Here is an 18,278-nt window from a genome sequence, read left to right as displayed (position 1 = left end):
ATATAGATTATCAAGAATCTCTAAGGGACTTATCCTGTATCTGGAGGAATGCCTTCTTGATGGTATTCACCATCTCTGGGACTTCCGGAGGGAAGTCAAAACTCGGACTGGCTAAGGGTTCGAATCTGGCCTATCTTTTAAAAAGGTAGAAAAGAAGCATTCCTAGGCAGTTTTCTACTCCTCTCTTCAGGGACTTGTTCTGTATCTCGACACAACTGAAACTGATTTGTTGGTATTTTGTGGTATAAATGTAGCATGCACCTCAAAGTTCTTAATGGGGAATGTATCTAGTTATCATGTCTATTTAGTCTTGATTTCCTTGTTCAATATGAGTACCGTTTCTATCTGGATAAGACATAGGTAAAAAATCCTGTCCTGGAATGTGAGAAAGGGAGGCCTCCACATCAGTTCCTGTCTGCTCAAGATCCCAAGACTGTAAAGGTACTTGTTCACTAAAAGGGTGTAAGTGTAAATGTTTATTTGAAGTTTGTATATCTACTTGGGTATAATTATTTATTCATGTAAGTGTGGAAGTCTGTGGGAAAAACACCACACGCTTTATTTCTTTAAGGCTAAGTGCTCTGACCAATAGCAAAGTGCCTTGAGTAGCCACTGGGATCTTTCCTCAAGAGCATTTGCTCTCTGTCAGAGGTGGAATCGGCCCGCCTAACTAGCAAACATTTGTCTGTTTGTTTGCTGGGAACTTTGATTTGCTATGCTGGGTTTGGGATTTTGGAATTCTGGGGTAAATTTAAAAGGTATTTGTGGCTTTTCTAGTCTGATTGGGACATTTAAGGGTGGGGCTCACAGTTCCTCAGGGCAGAGATTTCATGGGCCCTTCCCCCTGCCTGTGCTGAATTAAATAATACAGGCCAGTGTCATTTAGCTTGCTGGTTAAAGGAAAACAATGGGCCTTAGAATCTGTAAAGGTGGCGGGAATGAAGCTGGTCAAATGTACTGAAAGGGTTTGGTGCCTGTTGCTGCTAGCAAAGGGGGGCTGAAACCCACTTCTAGCGCACTCCCTTCAAAGAGGCCTGGTTGCTGCTCTGCCACAAAGGGAACTGGTAGAAAGGCAAGAAAGCAGAGTGCTGTAACTAATAAACAGGGTTACCTAGAAGCCATCAGGACTTTGAAGTTCTCCAAAAGAGAAGGAATCTGACTCGGAGACTGGCGGGAACTGGATGGCTCTCCTATCATGTTTGGCAGGCCACCCCCTATAAAATCCTTTTTTGTAACTATCTCTTTCCTTGAGAGGGCTCCAGAGGGTGCACGAGGACATTTCGCCGTGCCTCCATGCTATCTATGAGACCAGCCCAACCCCAACTCCTCATCATCACAGACCAGGAGATTGGATCTATGTCAGAAGGCACCGCCGGGAGACCCTAGAGCCATGTTGGAAGGGTCCCTACACTGTGGTGCTGACAACCCCCACCACTCTCAAGGTAGATGGTGTCGCGACCTGGGTCCATCACACTCACGTCCGGTCAGCGGACCCATCCATGATCCGGAAAGACTTCATCACTAACTGGAGCGTCGATCGAGATCAACGCAACCTGCTCAAGCTCAAGCTACGGCGTGCTCGGCCTGCCTGATGTCGGTAACATGACTCGTGATCACTCCTGTCATCAGGAGCCCCCACAATACTCTGTAATACACTTAGATAATGCCTGCATCTTCATGGACATGGCTCCAAAGAGACAAGGACAATTCATAGAATCACATGTTTAGTAGCAGAAGATTTGGCTGCCTGAAGCGGCCATGATGCCAATATTATGTTTCATTGTATTGATATGTTATATTAACCTTTAATTCTTTTGTAGGTTTGAATGTATGCTGTTTTTCCTGGAAGGGAGCTGTGTGGGGTGAGCCCCAAAAGTAAAGGGTGTCTAGCTGCCAAAAAGGCAGGTGCCCAACGGGCAGGGAAGGATGCCCATCAGATTTTGGTCTCTGTTGAGAGACAGCTAACAGTTGGCAGCCTGTAATACTGTCTTGGAGGCCTGAGTCACCATGCCCATGTCAGGGGTAGTAAAGCTGGAAAAAGCCTGTTTAGAATAGAAGGTCTGAGGCATAGTTATGCATAGAAAGAAGGTTTTATGCCAACAGTTACTGTTTTGTTTTAAATCCATGAAAAGGAATTAGCAAGGAAAGTCAGAAAATCTTAGAATAGATCAATATGTTTTTCTCTTTATGTAATTCCTCCAAAATCTGGCAATGCATTTTCTTTGCATAGATCCAATAAGACTGGTTCCTAATAGTGGTTTTATTAACGGAAAACTTTGACTGGAGTATCATGTTTTAAAGAGCCCTGTCTGAGCTCTAAATACCTGAAGCCAGTAAAAATGCCAAGAAGAAAGCCTGGTATCCTGCTTGGGAGCCCTGAAGATGGCTGGCGCTGAAGCATCAGGCCCATGCCCTACCATCACTGGCGGTTGGTAGGAGTAGAAGGGGAGCAGTAAAGATGCTTCTGCATCCCTGCACAAACCCCACACACTCTGGGCCGCAACAAGTAGGAGGGCTACTGAGATGGGCCTTAAAGCCTGGAGCGTGGGCTCAGGTGGAGTTGCTACAGGTGAAGGATTCACCTAACTCAGCAGATATCGCAGGCAGGCCTGATGGCAGCTGGATGGCTTGGCTTCCTGGCCCTATGGGGCACATTAAGGTTCAACCATGAAATTCCAGCAAAGGTAGTCAGTTACCATTCTTGTTGTGTTTATGCAAACATCAGGACAGTAGATAAATTAATCTTGATTTGGCTTTTTTTTTTTATAGCCATGGAGGAATTTTAAGAAGAAAAATCCTATTTCAATAGAAGTTGTTAAAGCCAAAATGGTTTCTTTCCCTTCCACCGGACCATTTGTTAAGCATATAGGGATAGTTCAGTTGATAGTTCTGTGTGTCCACTACGGGCCTCTAGCAACGGTGAAATAGAAATGCAGTCCATCTCATGATTGAGCCGGAAGTTCCAAGACAAGGGGGGAATGAAAGGGCGAGGGCTATGCCCTCCATCTTGTCCCGTACCCTCCATGTTGGGGTAGCCGCCATGTGCTCAGGAGAGTACCTTCTTCCCGGAAGCCCAGGCCCCTGCTGGCCACGCCCAGGATTTCTTTAAAGTAACCAATGACAATCAAGGGACGTGGACGCCATAGAGATGACCACATCCTGTGTAAGAAGACCCGACTGGTGCCTGGCCAATCAGCAGGGCCCACAGTCAGCTCCCCTCCCCTCACTCCACCCCCTATTAAAACCCTGTTTCTCTCATGGTGGTTTCACTCTGCTTCCGGTCGCTGCATCGGCCAGGAGGCCGAGTCGAGCTAGCTAGCTCAATAAAGGACCCTCTGCTTTTGCATCGGACTGGCTGGCTCCCTGGTGTGGTTTTCTTGGGGATCTTGAAATCTGGGCACAACATGAACAGTGTTGTTGGTCTCCTTTTTTAGCTAATGCATCAAAGTCTGGAGTTAGTTTTGTTGTGGCTATTCTCAGGATAGATCTGAGGTGTTCGTCAGTTAAGCTGGATCTGTGAGGGGCTTTGTTGATGTTCATGATGCTAAATGTCTGCTCACAAACATAGGTTGACCCAAACAGCACCAGTATCTTCTGTGCCATCCTCTGGATGTTTGGAAAAGTGGCTTCATTAAGTGAAGCATAAAAGTCTCTTAGTTCAAGAGAGCTGAATTTCTCCTTTAGGACAAAGTCAGACTGAAGATCGATGAGTTCCAGTTGCACCTCTTCTAGTGCTGTTTCAGGGTTTTGTGACAAAGGACAGGCCACCAGTTGAAGTGACTGGTCAATTTTTTCAACATCAGAAAACCGACGACAGAATTCTGCATGCAGGTCATCCAGTGATTTGCTGTATTCCTTCACGTTTTGTATGGTCTCCTTCTGTGTGGCTAGTGTGGCAAAATGAGTGAAGACTTTGTCTGAAATTTGTCTGGAAAAGAAAATCAGCTTTGATTTAAAGGCTTTCACATTAGTGTACATGTCATGTACATACTGATCTTTTCCCTGTAGCTTCACATTTAGCTCATTCAAATGTGAAAATATATCTACAGCAAATGCAAAGTCACACAGCCAATTCTTGTCACTCAGCTCAGTAAATTCGTCAGACTTCCCCTTTAATTTCAAAAATGCACCAATCTCTTCTTTGAGCTCCCACACTCGTTGGAAAACTTTGCCCAAACTCAACCAGCGGACATGAGAGTGGTAAAGTAAGTCATGGTGATCTGCATCAGTTTCTTCCAGAAACTTAATAAACTGACGGTGCTGAAGTCCCTTTGCTCAAATGAAATTAACAAGATTTACAACTGGATTAACAACATGATTAAGTTGTAATATAGACTTGCACAATGATTCCTGGTGAATAATACAGTGAAGAAAAATAACATCTTGGTTAGGGTTCTCCTCTTTCACTTTATCCTGAATTCTTTTTAGCAGTCCAACATTTTTTCCAGTTAAATTTGGAGATCCATCTGTCGTGACATTAGCAAGTTTACTCCATGGTAGCTTCATTTTCTCGATGACAGTAGACACCCGGTCATGCAAGTCCTCTTCCCGTGTTTTTCCTTTCAGTAGTTCCATGGCTAAAAACTCCTCCATAATTTCAAAATTGTCACTAATCCCTAGGATAAAAATTAAGAGCTGAGCAGTGTCCTTTAGGTCATTACTTTCATCCAATGCTAGTGAATAAAACTTAAAGAACTCTGCCTTACTATTTAACTTGCTGGCCAAGTCTTCATCAATCAGTTCCACTCAATGAGTCACTGTCCTGCACGATAAGCTGAGTTTTTCAAACTTGCCTTTGCTCTCTGGACACAAGAGACCTGCTGTCTCTATCATACATTCTTTCAAAAACTCGCCTTCAGAGAGAGGTTTGCTAGCTTTTGCTAATTTGAATGATAGCATAAAACTTGCTTTGGTAGTTGTCTCTTGAATTGCAGTTTGTCTGTGAAAGACATTTTGCTGAGCCTGTAATTTAGCCATCAACCTCTGTGCAGTAGCCTCCCGTTCTTGAGGTGACTGCTTGCTAGCATAGTTGTCATGCTTTATGGCAAAGTGACGGCTGAGATTGTACTCTTTGAAGACTGCACGTGTTTCCTGGCATATCAGACATACCGGCATTGATCGGACTTCGGTGAAAAAATATTTTGTTGTCCACTCCCTCTTAAACACTCGGCATTCACTGTCCACTTTCCTTTTCTTTGGTCCACTCATGTTTAATATTGGGCTAAAACCAACAGTACCATTCTCTTATTAAATTCTTTACTAAAATAAGACAGTAAAGTATAAAAACAAGTGATTAAATTTGCTCTACTATAACATTTTTGGTCTTCTAAAAAATATATATGTAACAAAATCATCTGAAAAAGTTCAGACATGGGACAGAGGCACACCCTGACCATAGAGAACAACCCCTTTCCTCCATAGGAAACCTGTGTATCTTTCACACAGGCCCTTTGTTTATGCTAACGTAGCTGCACATTGCTGTGTCTTCCAGACACACTTGTATGGGAGGTGCTAGGGCAGTGCAAAACATGGGTAACCAGTAGTTACCACTAGCACTTCCGTTACTGGCAAAAAACAGCCGCAGTGCACATAGTGTGAAAGAGCCCATTATCAATGTCAGATTGCATCCACTGGACTCTATAAAAAAAAACAAGTGCCACTTTTAAATGCCCATTGCAACAGTTTTTCTTATTAAAAGCTGGAAATGGCAGGATATTTATATATATACCCCTACTGTGACAGCCTGGCAGAGCATTACAAAGAAGAAAACCCAGCATCTGGTGATGTCCATAAGTACAAGACTTCAGGCTGTCATTACCAGGAAAGGGTTTCATTCAAGTATTAGATATGAACATTTGATTTTCAGTTTTTCATTTGTCCAATTACTTCTGAAACCCTGAAATTAAGCGATTTTGTAATAAAATCTTTAGTTCATCACATTTCTATACAATCTTTTTGTTCAACCCACTGAATTAGGGTTCGTTCACACTAGCCGTGCTGCCATTGCAGTATGGTGCAGTACTGCAATGCAGCGCAGCTAGGGTTAATGCAGGGTACACAGATTTCCATCATGTTTGCTTTGATGCTAATGTGCAGTGGTGCATGTTAACACAAATGTCCTGTAGCACGCATTTTTACAGCTGAAAGTCTTTGTTGTTTTATTAACAAGTCATTGTGATGTACAGAATGTAGAAATAGGAAAAAATTGTGTTTGAGTAGAGCTCTTTTTTTTTTTTTTTTTTTAAATATATTTTATTGATTTTTTACAGAGAGGAAGGGAGAGAAATAGAGTCAGAAACATCGATGAGAGAGAAACATCGACCAGCTGCCTCCTGCACATCCCCCACTGGGGATATGCCCGCAACCCAGGTACATGCCCCCGACCAGAATCGAACCCAGGACCTTTCAGTCCGCAGGCCGACGCTCTATCCACTGAGCCAAACCGGTCTCGGCTAGAGCTCTTAATCTTACCTCAGAAAGGCTCTGATACTGTGCTCTCCAGGGGCGTGTCTCCCTACATCATCAAGATAACGTGTCTACGCATTCCCAGGGTGATGTCCGGAGACGCGTCCGGGGGCATTACAAGGAGCCTCTGGAAGATTGAGAGGTTGTTCCTTCTACTGAATGGGCGGATATAAATCCGCCCACTCAGAAGGAGCTGCGGCTGTGTTTCCCCGACTTTGCCATGTTAACACTGCTGCTGGTGAAGGAGTGGAGGGGAGAGCAAGAGAACCCTCCACTTTTTCAGCTCCGCAGGCCGGATAGAACAGCCAAACCGGCCGGATCTGGCCTGCGGGCTGTAGTTTGCCCACGGCTGCACTAGAGTATCCTCTAGGATCCAGCCACCAGCACCAATCCTTAAAGAATTAAACAAGGTTACAGGCAAAGTTATACCAGGAAAAACCACCCTAGTATACAATATTTACAAGTGTGGACAACAGGCAACCATTTGTGGCTTACTGTGCACAGCCAGACAGAATACCAGACAGAATGCCCTAGCCATGCAGGGCTGTGTTTCAACCTTAAGCTGATCAGGCTCAGGTGTGAAAAGCAGGCAAGGACTGTGAAAGGCCACTTGCAACCAGGAGCTGATTCGGCTCATACCAGATGGGGGGCAACAGACAACATGCAACAGACCCCCCTTTTTACATAGTTACAAAATTCTCAATTCAACTTAGGTCTTAGGTGAAATGATGGAAATTGCTGAGGCTGTGGTTAGGATTCAAAACAGGAAAATTCCTGGCAGTGTTGCAAGTGAGTCCAGGCCTCAGTACCAAGAAGCCCCAGCCCAGGCAGGAAATGGGATCCCTGGTATTCAACCCAGAGGCCCACTTGTAGTCCCATCTGGGTTGCCAGAATGTGAAACCAGCTGCCTGTAACTACTTGAGCCAATTAACCAGAGACAGGGTTGAATCATACATGAGCATTTATTCCAATAATCCTGGCAATATGGAAGAGTAATAGGTCATCCATGAAAATATGCTCTTCACAACCCCTTCCCCTGCCTCCCCCGGCCCCCTCCCCGCCCTCCCGCCCAGCCAGCTGCTTATATTGGGTAGGACAAAGAATACATGGGGAAGTAGGCAAAGGGAATAAGAATGGGCATGCAATATCGATATTACAGGTGCAGGAAAGTAGGCAATGTGGGCTAGGGGCTGGAGGCGGGATGCCATTGTTCGGGCAACAAGGTTGTTAATTTTTCTGTGATAATAGGCAGTTTTCTAAAGAGAAAGGCCCATATTGCAAGGTTGACTCCCAGGTCAAAAGGTTGACTCCCAGGTCCCTGGGCATACAACTCCTGGCCAGGTTAGAATGTGCTTTCTTTAATTAGAACAAAACGATCAGGATTAACAGAGCATGATTAATATTTCTTATAACATATAGCTAGTCTCCAATATTCTATTTCTGCTCTTAACAGTATCACCTGTGTCTCTGCCTTAACAGTGTGCTGTTCTCAGCAGACTTGAAATTTGTGGGCACATGGCAGGGGTGGACAGGAAGAGCAGGGGCAGACACTGGTTGAAGCTGCAGTCCTGGGTATAGAGTTCTGCCTCCTTGCCCCTGCCCTGCGAGTTCCCCAAAGTATTACAGGCAATTAGACAGATATGAACAGAGAAAGGACAATGGGCCAGATATATAAGGTCACCAGGGTGAAAAACCACAGGTGCTTAGCAAGGGACAATGAATTATAGGGAGGGACCTTGCCCTCAGGGTGACTTTTCCTCCCCTAGCATATTGGTGGTCTTGTGGTTTGGACCCCTCTGACCTTCCCTCCTTAGAGATAACATCTAGGCCTCAAGTTGTATTTCAACTCCAGGCCCAGATAAGTAACAAAACCAGCCCCAGCTGACATCAGAACTCGCTGCATTGAATAGTTACCCCTCCCCTGGTGCTGGCCAACAAATCAGTAGAGACCACAACCCTGAATGGACACACCAGGAGAGTTTCTAAATATTCTATTGAGATCTTCCCCTGGGATCTCCCCTAAAATCTTCACCCTTAAAACTCTGTGGATGGAGGACCCAGCAAGCTTTCCCTCAAGGAGTATGCTCATGTCTTTTTCTTTCTCTCCTGAAGCAGTTACAAGAAGATGGGGAACTACGTCCATTTCTCCTTTGTAAGACTACAATGAGATTCCTTTTTTTCTCTGGAGGTAATGACACCAATGTAATTAACCGAGTTATTAATATCAGAAAAAGAGCAAAAAGAAGACCAAATATTATAGACATGCCATTTCAGTAGCTTCATCAGGAAGCTACAACTTTATACTCCCCAGGGGTCCAAGAGAGGGTAGATAGACACATGCCTAGTAAAGTTGGAATAACATCAGAAGATATTTTCCTGTCAGTCACTCCTGGGAACAGACCATTGGTCAGAATAGGCATGGCCACTGCACGGGTGTAACATTTTGGGTATTTAATCCCCTGAACAAAGGAATTCACTCTCTTGGTTTCTCGTGTGCTCTTGGTTGCTCTTAGTTGCTCTTGGCTATCCTTGGGACTCTTGTTGCTTGGCACATGCTCTCTTGACTCCCTCGTGTTTCCCCACATGGCCCATGGCCATGTGAACCTCCACACACAATGGACAACATCAGACAACTAGTCTGATGCTGAACTGGACCTGGCTGCAACATGGAATAAAGACTCTAGATACTGACTTTGCCTTTAGATTTCCTGAATCCCCAGCTACACTTCTTCTAGGAACTTATTAAGGGCAATGGAACTTTTGAAACCCAGGGATGCAATTACATGCAAATAAAAATCATTCATCCTCCTGTGTGTCTTAGAATACTGTTTTTCTTGAGATATTGTAAGGACTCCAACCTCAGCAGTTTGTGTTGTTACAGTCTACTCAATTTCCCAGATAACATTATTATGACTGGAGAGAAACACAATAGAATTTTTAAAATAAAATTTCTGCATGGTGGCAAAATGGATTCATTTTATTTTCCTTTTACTTTTTCTTTCCCACATTTTCATAATAAGCATGAATATCTTTTCATAATAAAATAAAGAATAAACAAAGATGTATACACACGTGCATACACTGAAAAAATATTTTAAACAATAAAAACAACTACTGGAGCTCGGTCTGCAGCTTTTCATCCATTCCCAGCGCTTCCTGTGGTAACTGGTCAGACCTCAGCTGCCAAAATGGTGAAGCAGATCGAGAGCAAGTATGCATTTCAGGGAGCCTTGAACAGTGCAGTAGATGAGCTGGTAGTGGTTGACTTCTCTGCTATGTGGTGTGGGCCTTGCAAAATGATTAAGCGCTTCTTTCATTCCCTCTCTGAAAAGTATTCCAATGCGGTGTTCCTTGAAGTAGATGTGGATGACTATCAGGATGTTGCTGCAGAGTGTGAAGTGAAATGCATGCCAACTTTGCAGTTTTTTTAAAAAAGGACAAAAGATGGGTGAGTTTTCTGGAGCTAATAAGGAAAAACTCGAAGCCACCATCAATGAATTCATTTAATCATGTTAACCAGCCATTGGCTCTTGTAATTTTTTTTTTTTATTTACAAAAAAATAAAAAAAATAGATCAAGTATAGAGACTATAGACTCAACTACCATCTGATTATAAATGACAATAAAATATTAATTCTACCCTTTTTTTAAAAAAATATATTTTATTGATTTTTTACAGAGAGGAATAGAGAGTTAGAAACATCGATGAGAGAGAAACATCGATCAGCTGCCTCCTGCCCACCCCCTACTGGGGATGTGCCCACAACGAAGGTACATGTCCTTGACCAGAATCGAACCTGGGACCTTTCAGTCTGCAGGCCGACGCTCTGTCCACTGAGCCAAGCTGGTCAGGGCAATTCTACCCTTTTTAAAACTGTCTGATGTCTTGACTAGCTTTCAAAATAAATGAAAAGTGGCCAACTAAACAAAACAAAACAAACAAACAAACAAACAAACAAAAACCCCAACTACTGGGTTATTTTGGAACTAAAATTTCCATGTTAATACCATTTTTCATTGAAAGCAGAATCAAGGAAGGTCTTGTGGTAAAATGTAAAATATTACACAGTAGAGGGTTACCTTACTCATTATTAACACTCTAGTATAAAAAGTGTATCTGATTTTTTAGTCTGGCAGACAGAAGAATATTATCCTGAGGGTATGGGGGACATGAATGTGGACAAAAAGGGGCCACATGCTAACCTGACAAGCTCAGGGAAGGCCTGCATGGCTGCCTTGCAAACTCAGAGACCTGAAGTAATCACCAAGGATGGTATGAAATTAAAACTTTTAAACTAAAAGCAGTTCATGGCAGGTTAGAACTTCCCTGACAAAAGTCAATCTTTACCTTATCTGAGCCTGTGCATTGTCTTTTTGCATCTATGATAATATACCTTTGGACTGGCAGGTTAACACCCCCTTTTTCCAGATCCCCAGGCCACAACCAATGCACCAGAGCAGAGACTACAAATCCTCTCATTTTTATTTTTATCGTGTTAATTGGACAGTATTAACTATCCTGTACCCACTTAATGTAAAAGATGTATCATTTTACTTTTTATCCACTCAGATATTTCCCAGCTTTGCTTTCTCCAACTCCCTAATCTACCATTACTTTAATGTAACCCATTACTTCTTGTCTTTTGATTGTAACATATAAAATAAGCTACAAAATTGCCTTTCTCAAGAAGATTTTACTTTCTGGCAATTGTTGACAGTTTGGCTCAAATAAACTAACAAACATTTTTTACAGATTTCTTACATTACCATATAGGTAGATTTTGATGCAGAAAGGCCCCATGGAGGGCACAGCTCTCAGGTAATTTGCCTGGTAGGAAGTGAAACTTCAAAAGTTTCTAAGATAGAAGAGGTGATTTGCCATATGGGGAGGATTAAAAAGAATGAGGCAGGAGGAAATACCAAAACAAACTCGCTTTATGTTTTGCCTACATCCTATGCTGCAACAAGCACACTTGTTCATATATCTTTGTGCAAGTATCTGATTTTTTTCTTCAGAATATATCCTGGAAGTAAAAATACTATATCAAAGGTTATGGATAATCTTAGACTTTTGATGGCCAATTTCAGACACATTCTATCTAGATCAGTGGTTCTCAACCTTCCTAATGCCGCAACCCTTTAATACAGTTCCTCATGTTGTGGTGACCCCCAACCATAAAATTATTTTTGTTGCTACTTCATAACTGTAATTTTGCTACTGTTACGAATTGTAATGTAAATATCTGATATGCAGGATGTATTTTCATTGTTACAAATTGAACATAATTAAAGCATAGTGATTAATCACAAACACAATATGTAATTATATATGTGTTTTCCACTGAAACCGGTTTGGCTCAGTGGATAGAGCGTCGGCCTGCGGACTGAGAGGTCCCAGGTTCGATTCCGGTCAAGGGCATGTACCTGGGTTGAGGGCACATCCCCAGTAGGAGATATGCAGGAGGCAGCTGATCGATGTTTCTCTCTCATCGATGTTTCTAACTATCTCTCTCCCTTCCTCTCTGTAAAGATCAATAAAATATATTTATGTATGTGTTTTCCGATGGTCTTAGGCGACCCCTGTGAAAGGGTCGTTCGACCCCCAAAGGGGTCACGACCCACAGGTTGAGAACCGCTGTTCTAGATGAAAAGCCCTGTTTACTCTGCACCAGGATGAGAGCACCCAGTGATAAGAATTTTTGTGAGACTTCATACAAAAAGGAAAAGCCAGCCACTATTCAGGACTTCTGCTGACTTTTCTGAAAAAGTCCAGCTACATTATTCTCTGGCAAATGTTAGGACTTTTAGGAAGACTTAAGTAGTTGTGTAGGAAGTGATTTTGAAGTCACTTATTCAGAGGAATAGCTGAAGACATCTTAACATGAACATAAAGCATACCATTACCAGGGCTTAACAATCAGGATCAGATTTCAGCTTGCATGTTCAAGCAGATTTCTTTGTTTACAGCAGTTTAATACAACTGTCTGCAGGGGTCAAATTAACTGAAAATTAGCTCTGGAAGGCTAACAGTTTTAATTGTCATTTAATAGACCTATTTCCTAAACTCCTTAATATCCTTTGTTGACTGTGATTGTTAAGGGTCCCATGAGTAAATCTAATTTAAACTGGTGCCCAATTTGGCTGGGATTGAAGAACTACTGGGTGGCAAATGTGGAACAAAACTGTGTAAAATTCCTTTCATCTATTGGTGATTAAAGCATTTGAACTTTAATATTTAAATTTGGCCCATCTGGAATCCTTAAATGAAAGTTTTAACTCTCAGAAAAAAGATTTGAAAGTTTCTGTCTTCCCCTGAAGCCTTTAAAAGGCAGTCATCAATTAATAAATGAGATCATTGGTAAAATAAAATTATTTTTTAAACTGGATTTTAATATGCTCATATCTCAACCTTGGCTTAGTGTTTAGGATAAGAAGATACTGGTTATTTGTATAACCCCTGGGAGACCTGTAATGATGGAGGGAAAATAAATGATAATTCTTCAGCTACTCATGCATAGAAGATTACTTTCAATAGGCACATAAATTATCCCTGTGATTCTTCCCTTTGGGGAGACACTTGGAGTCTAGAACAATAACCAGAAAGTATGTAATAGATCGATACAGTCTTCTTGCTGTTATTCCTCTCTTCCCTCCTTCTCTATAAGGTCATTCTTGTCTGTTAAAAAGAGTCTGGATATATGTTCTTCTGTAACCGACTAAAGGCCCAGTGCACAAAATTTGTGCATGGCCGGGAGGAGGGTCCCCTCAGCCCAGCCTTCACTCTCTCCAATCCAGGACCTCTCATGGGATGTCCAGGGATCGGGCCTAAACCTGCAGTCTGACATCCCTCTCACAATCCTGGACCACTGGCTCCTAACTGCTCACCTGACTGCCTGCCTGATCACCCCTAACTGCCTCTGCCTGCTGGCCTGATCGTCCCCAACTGCCCCCACACTGGCCTGGTTGCCCACGCAGCCTGCTGCTCGGTCCTTTGGTCACCCCTCACTAACCCCCCTGCCAGCCTGGTCGCCCGACACAGCTTGTTCAGTTGTCCTTCAGTTGTGACGACTGCTTAGGCTTTTATATAGATAGATGCTGGGCTCACTGTATTCTGCGTGAGTTTCTCAAATCTTCACAGGAGATTGAGTCCTGCCACAACAATCACTGGAGTCTCTCTGAGACATAATTATGGATTATATTATTTTTGCTGTGAGTGACTTAAAAACAGGTTCATTATACGTATGAATCAGAAAGGAGATCCTACAATACACTCCCATCCATGGCCTTAGGATATTCCTCCAACCTTTAAGAAAATGTAGCACTTTGGTTATATCTGAAGTTGAACAATTTTGTCTGCAAATACCTAACACACATGTTTTTACCCCAATAATCTTAGATATAATAATTCAACTGAAAAAGTCACTGTCAGGTGGGAAAACCTTTTGAGAATTGATGCAGTGGTGCAGTTGATAGGGAATTTTTGGACTGGAACCTGGATTCTTTGTCCACCGGAGTTGAAGAACGAATCCACGGACAGAGGGTATTATAGCAAAGGTGGAGATTTATTGAAGAACAAGTGCAGACTCCCACGTGGGGAGAGGGAAAGAATCCCACCGACTTCCTGTTTTCATGGTTTATAAAGGCTCTAGTTCTTGTGTCCTGATATCCCCTCTGATTGGTCAATATTCCCTTTCGAATTGGTTCCTATAGTGACTCCTGAGGCCCTCCTCCCTCTTTGTTCTATTCCTTCTGGGCTTTCTTCCTTCTTTTTTATTTTGTAAAATAGACCTTTTTTTGGCTATTTCCAGTTCCCTTTTCTTATGAAAATATTACCTGTTGCTGCTTCCTTGTCTTATGTAAATGCAGCTGGAAATGTAACTGCACCTGGCTTCCTTGTGTTATGGAAATGTACGTCTGTACCCTATGTTTTTTCCATGGACCCCAATTCTAAAAATTCCTTAAACCTGCCTATTTGTTCCCCTAAAATTCCTGTTTCACAGTCTTCAAAATCTATGGTTAATAAACCATCCTGGGTAATAATAAGATGAGTGATGGAGAAAATAAAAGTATCTAATATTAAAGATGAAATAAGTTTCTAGATGATAACTCACATTTATAAGTACATGTTTGATTTTACTTTTCTAGTTCTGAATGGACTTTACTATAAGCTCATTCACAAAGTGGCAATTATGATTTAAATATAAAACCAATGGAATTTGCTGTCATAAAATTTTTTGCCCTCATATTTGCTGATGAATAGCAGGCTAATCTATAAAGAAGCACATTTTATTTTTACTTTTGTTAATAGAAGATGCAAAAGATAATGATGTAAATCTGAAATAATTAAACATTTCTCAAACTTCTGAAGAAGAACTCATTATAACTCTATGGTTGAGAAATATATTCTGGTTTACTTTTCTGAGGCTCAAAGGCAAAGGCTATGAGCTATGAACGGGAGCTCTTTGCTCATTTGAAGTAAATTGCTTTGACAGTGCATAAGAGAGAGGAGAGCACAGACATAATTAGGTTCAAAACAAGTGTTTGCAGAATGAGAACAGAAATATTTTTGTGCAGATTTAAAAAATGTGTAAATGAATAATTAGGTTAAAGGTTATGTCTTAGAAAAAATACAAATAAGGATCATCATTTAGTTAGAGCATAAGAAGGAAAGAATATTTGAATATTCACTTGGTAAACACAACTGCCTTCTCTGATCATAGCTGAGCATTCAGGGAATTCTGGCATGTGCAGAAGCAGGAACCATTGCTGCATATACTCCTCAGTCCACTCCAAAGGTCACCTACAGTTTTGGGGGGCAGTTCCAAGCCACAGTGAGAACTTTCTCCCTCAACATTTGGGTCTTTCTGCCAGAAGGTATTCTCCAGCCGCAGCACTATACTTTACCTGTGCACTGTGCAGGCCAGAGGCACATGGGGAATCAAGGCAAGTCCCAGAAGCAAACTTCAAACAATGAGGAACATGAGTTGGTGGGTAAATGTCCCTCAGTGGGACAAATCTAGGATATGAAATGAAGCATTTCAGATGGTCCCGATTTAACTGAGGCACAATTGCTGCCCACAGTGGAGCCTGCTCACTAAACCAACCTACATTTGTTTCCTGCTCTCCTTGTTTGGCTTCTCCAGGGCCACAGGATCAATCTTGCCCACTGCAAGCACATGGGTAGTACTCCTATTGCCATCTGCTGAACTGCTCAGTTTGCCCCATCCTGCTGTGTTCTGAGGCAAAGGAGATGGTGCTGGCTGGAAAATTGGGGCCTGTACTACTCAGTTTGACAGCATGCAGGAGTTGCGCATTTGGACCATGTGAGCCTCAGTGGAACTGTGAATTTTGACCCTGCCCTGCAGTAGCCAGGCATACAGAGAGATTGGAGTGCCAACATACAGTTGAGTTTTTGTGTCTGTGTCTCCTGGCAGGCTTCTGTCCAGGAGACAGAGAGGCATGTGCTGTGTTCTGTGGCTGCCTTATAAGGAAGCAGTTCTGAGCTCCCCAGTTAGTACAGCCCGTGCAACTCTAGGAGAAGACAAAGTGCCCACCACTCCTCCTACAGAGGCTACCACCCCTAACAGGAGACAGTTTGAATGACTTCTTTCAAGTCCTAGATATCCTTCTGAGTACAGTTCTGTGAAGGAAGGGAGAGAAGCTCAGAGCGAGGATATTCAAAGTGTGAGACCCAAAGAATACACAACCTCTAGGCTCCAGAGGTTCCACTACTGGACTGCTAGGAGCTCTGCCCTGCAGAGCTTTGGACAGGTTGGGGAAGGCAAGGCAGGTTCAGCACCTGACATTGGCTTGCACCAGAAAACCTCTTGGGAGACCCAGGACCTACACACCAAGTGGCCAGCTTCAGACAACATTGGAGCAATATCAAACAAGCTTCACAAACAGCATATCCTAAGGGTGATTACAGCAGGCACAAAAATCATCTGAGCCAAACCTCACTTTTATTTTGAAATTCACTCTTTAATCGGCAGGCAGGCATGCCAGGCACTGGTGCCCACGTTTCTCATGTTCAAACTTCACTTTTTAAAAAGAAAAACTTTTCTTTAATTTTTATTTTTCTCTCTTTTCATTCATATATGTTATTTCTCTTTCCTTTTTTATTCTATCTTTTTTTTAACTTTTTTTTATTTTTCTTTTCCTCTTTGTAATTATATATATATATATGCATATATATGTATATATATGTATATATATACACACACATTATATTTTATATTTTATATATATTTACTTTATATAAAGTAAATATATATATTTATTTCACCATTTTTTCCTTTCATTATCTTTTCAATTTCTTTTTTTCTCAAATTTTTTTGTCTCTTGTCTTTTATTATTCTTTTTTGTCTCTTTTTTTCTGTTCTTATAATTTTTTTTTGTTTCTGTCTTGTTTGTTTATTTTTTGTGTGATCTTTTTGGTTTGTGTTTATTTTTGTTCTGTAAGTGTCTGTAAAATAATTTGCATGACATGGTCAGGGTAAAGCCTCTCAATCGATCAGCCAGAGGGTCAAGCCCACTAAAAGAATGGGACAATAGCAATTGAGACCCACATAATGTACACAAGGGACATTCCTAGATCACCCAGCTCAGGAGGTCAAGGAGAATGCCCGACTGGGTCTTACAGGAAACCTACTACAGAAGACCATCCAAATAAGACTGGGAGTTATAGCAGTTCTAATATATATATACAAAGAGATAGCCAAAATGGGGAGACAAAGAAACAGACCCCAAATAAAAGAACTGGAGGACTCTCCAGAGAAAAAAATAAAATAAAACATAGACAAGCAATTTATCAGAAACAGAGTTCAAAGTAATGATTATAAAGAGGATCTACCCCATGAAAAATGACATAGAAACCATGCATAGGAACCAGCTGAAAATAAAGGATACACTATCTGACATCAAGAATACATTGGAAGGAATTAAAAGTAGGTTGGGTGACGCAGTGACTTGATAGACAAGGTAGAAAAAAAGAAAAACACCAAAAAACCACACGCAGAATCAGAAGCAAAAGGAATTAAAAAGAATTAGGAACTCTAAATGTAAGAATATCTGCATCAAGGGATTTCAGAAAAAGAGGAAACTGAGCAAGGGATAGAGAACCTGTTTGAAGGGATAATGACAGAAAAATTCCCTAACCTGGTATAGAAAAAATTCACACAAATGCAGGAAGCACAGAGAGTCCCAATCAAGATGAAACCAAAGAGACCCACACAAAAACACATCATAATTAAAATGGTAAACAGCCGAAACCGGTTTGGCTCAGTGGATAGAGCGTCGGCTTGCGGACTGAAAGGTCCCAGGTTCGATTCCGGTCAAGGGCATGTACCTGGGTTGCGGGCATATCCCCAGTAGGAGATGTGCAGGAGGCAGCTGATCGATGTTTCTCTCTCATTGATGTTTCTAACTCTCTATCTCTCTCCCTTCCCACTCTGTAAAAAATCAATAAAATATATTAAAAAAAAAATAAAAAATAAAATGGTAAACATTAAAGATAAAGAGAGAATTGAAAGGCAGCAAGAGAGAGAAAATGTTACCTACAAGGGAGTTCCCATAAGGCTGTCAGCTTATTTCTTAACTGAAACACTACAGACCAGAAGGGAATGGCATAAAGTATCTAAAGCAGGGGTGGGCAAACTTTTTGACTCGAGGGCCACAATGGGTTCTTAAACTGGACTGGAGGGCCGGAACAAAAGCATGGATGGAGTGTTTGTGTGAACTAATATAAATTCAAAGTAAACATCATTACATAAAAGGGTACAGTCTTTTTTTTCAATAGTTTTATTCATTTCAAA

At 41.8% G+C, this 18,278-nt stretch overlaps 1 pseudogene; it reads left to right on the top strand.

Moving 5' to 3' along the window:
* The first annotated feature begins 9,653 nt into the window (after window positions 1–9,653).
* LOC118651095 lies at window positions 9,654–10,111 on the top strand (annotated as a pseudogene).
* Window positions 10,112–18,278: the final 8,167 nt, after the last annotated feature.

Source organism: Myotis myotis, unplaced genomic scaffold (genome assembly GCF_014108235.1).
Source record: "Myotis myotis isolate mMyoMyo1 unplaced genomic scaffold, mMyoMyo1.p scaffold_m19_p_3, whole genome shotgun sequence".
NCBI classification, from domain to species: Eukaryota; Metazoa; Chordata; class Mammalia; order Chiroptera; family Vespertilionidae; genus Myotis; species Myotis myotis.
Note: the sequence above shows the minus strand (reverse complement) of the source record. Positions and strands in the feature narration are given on the sequence as shown.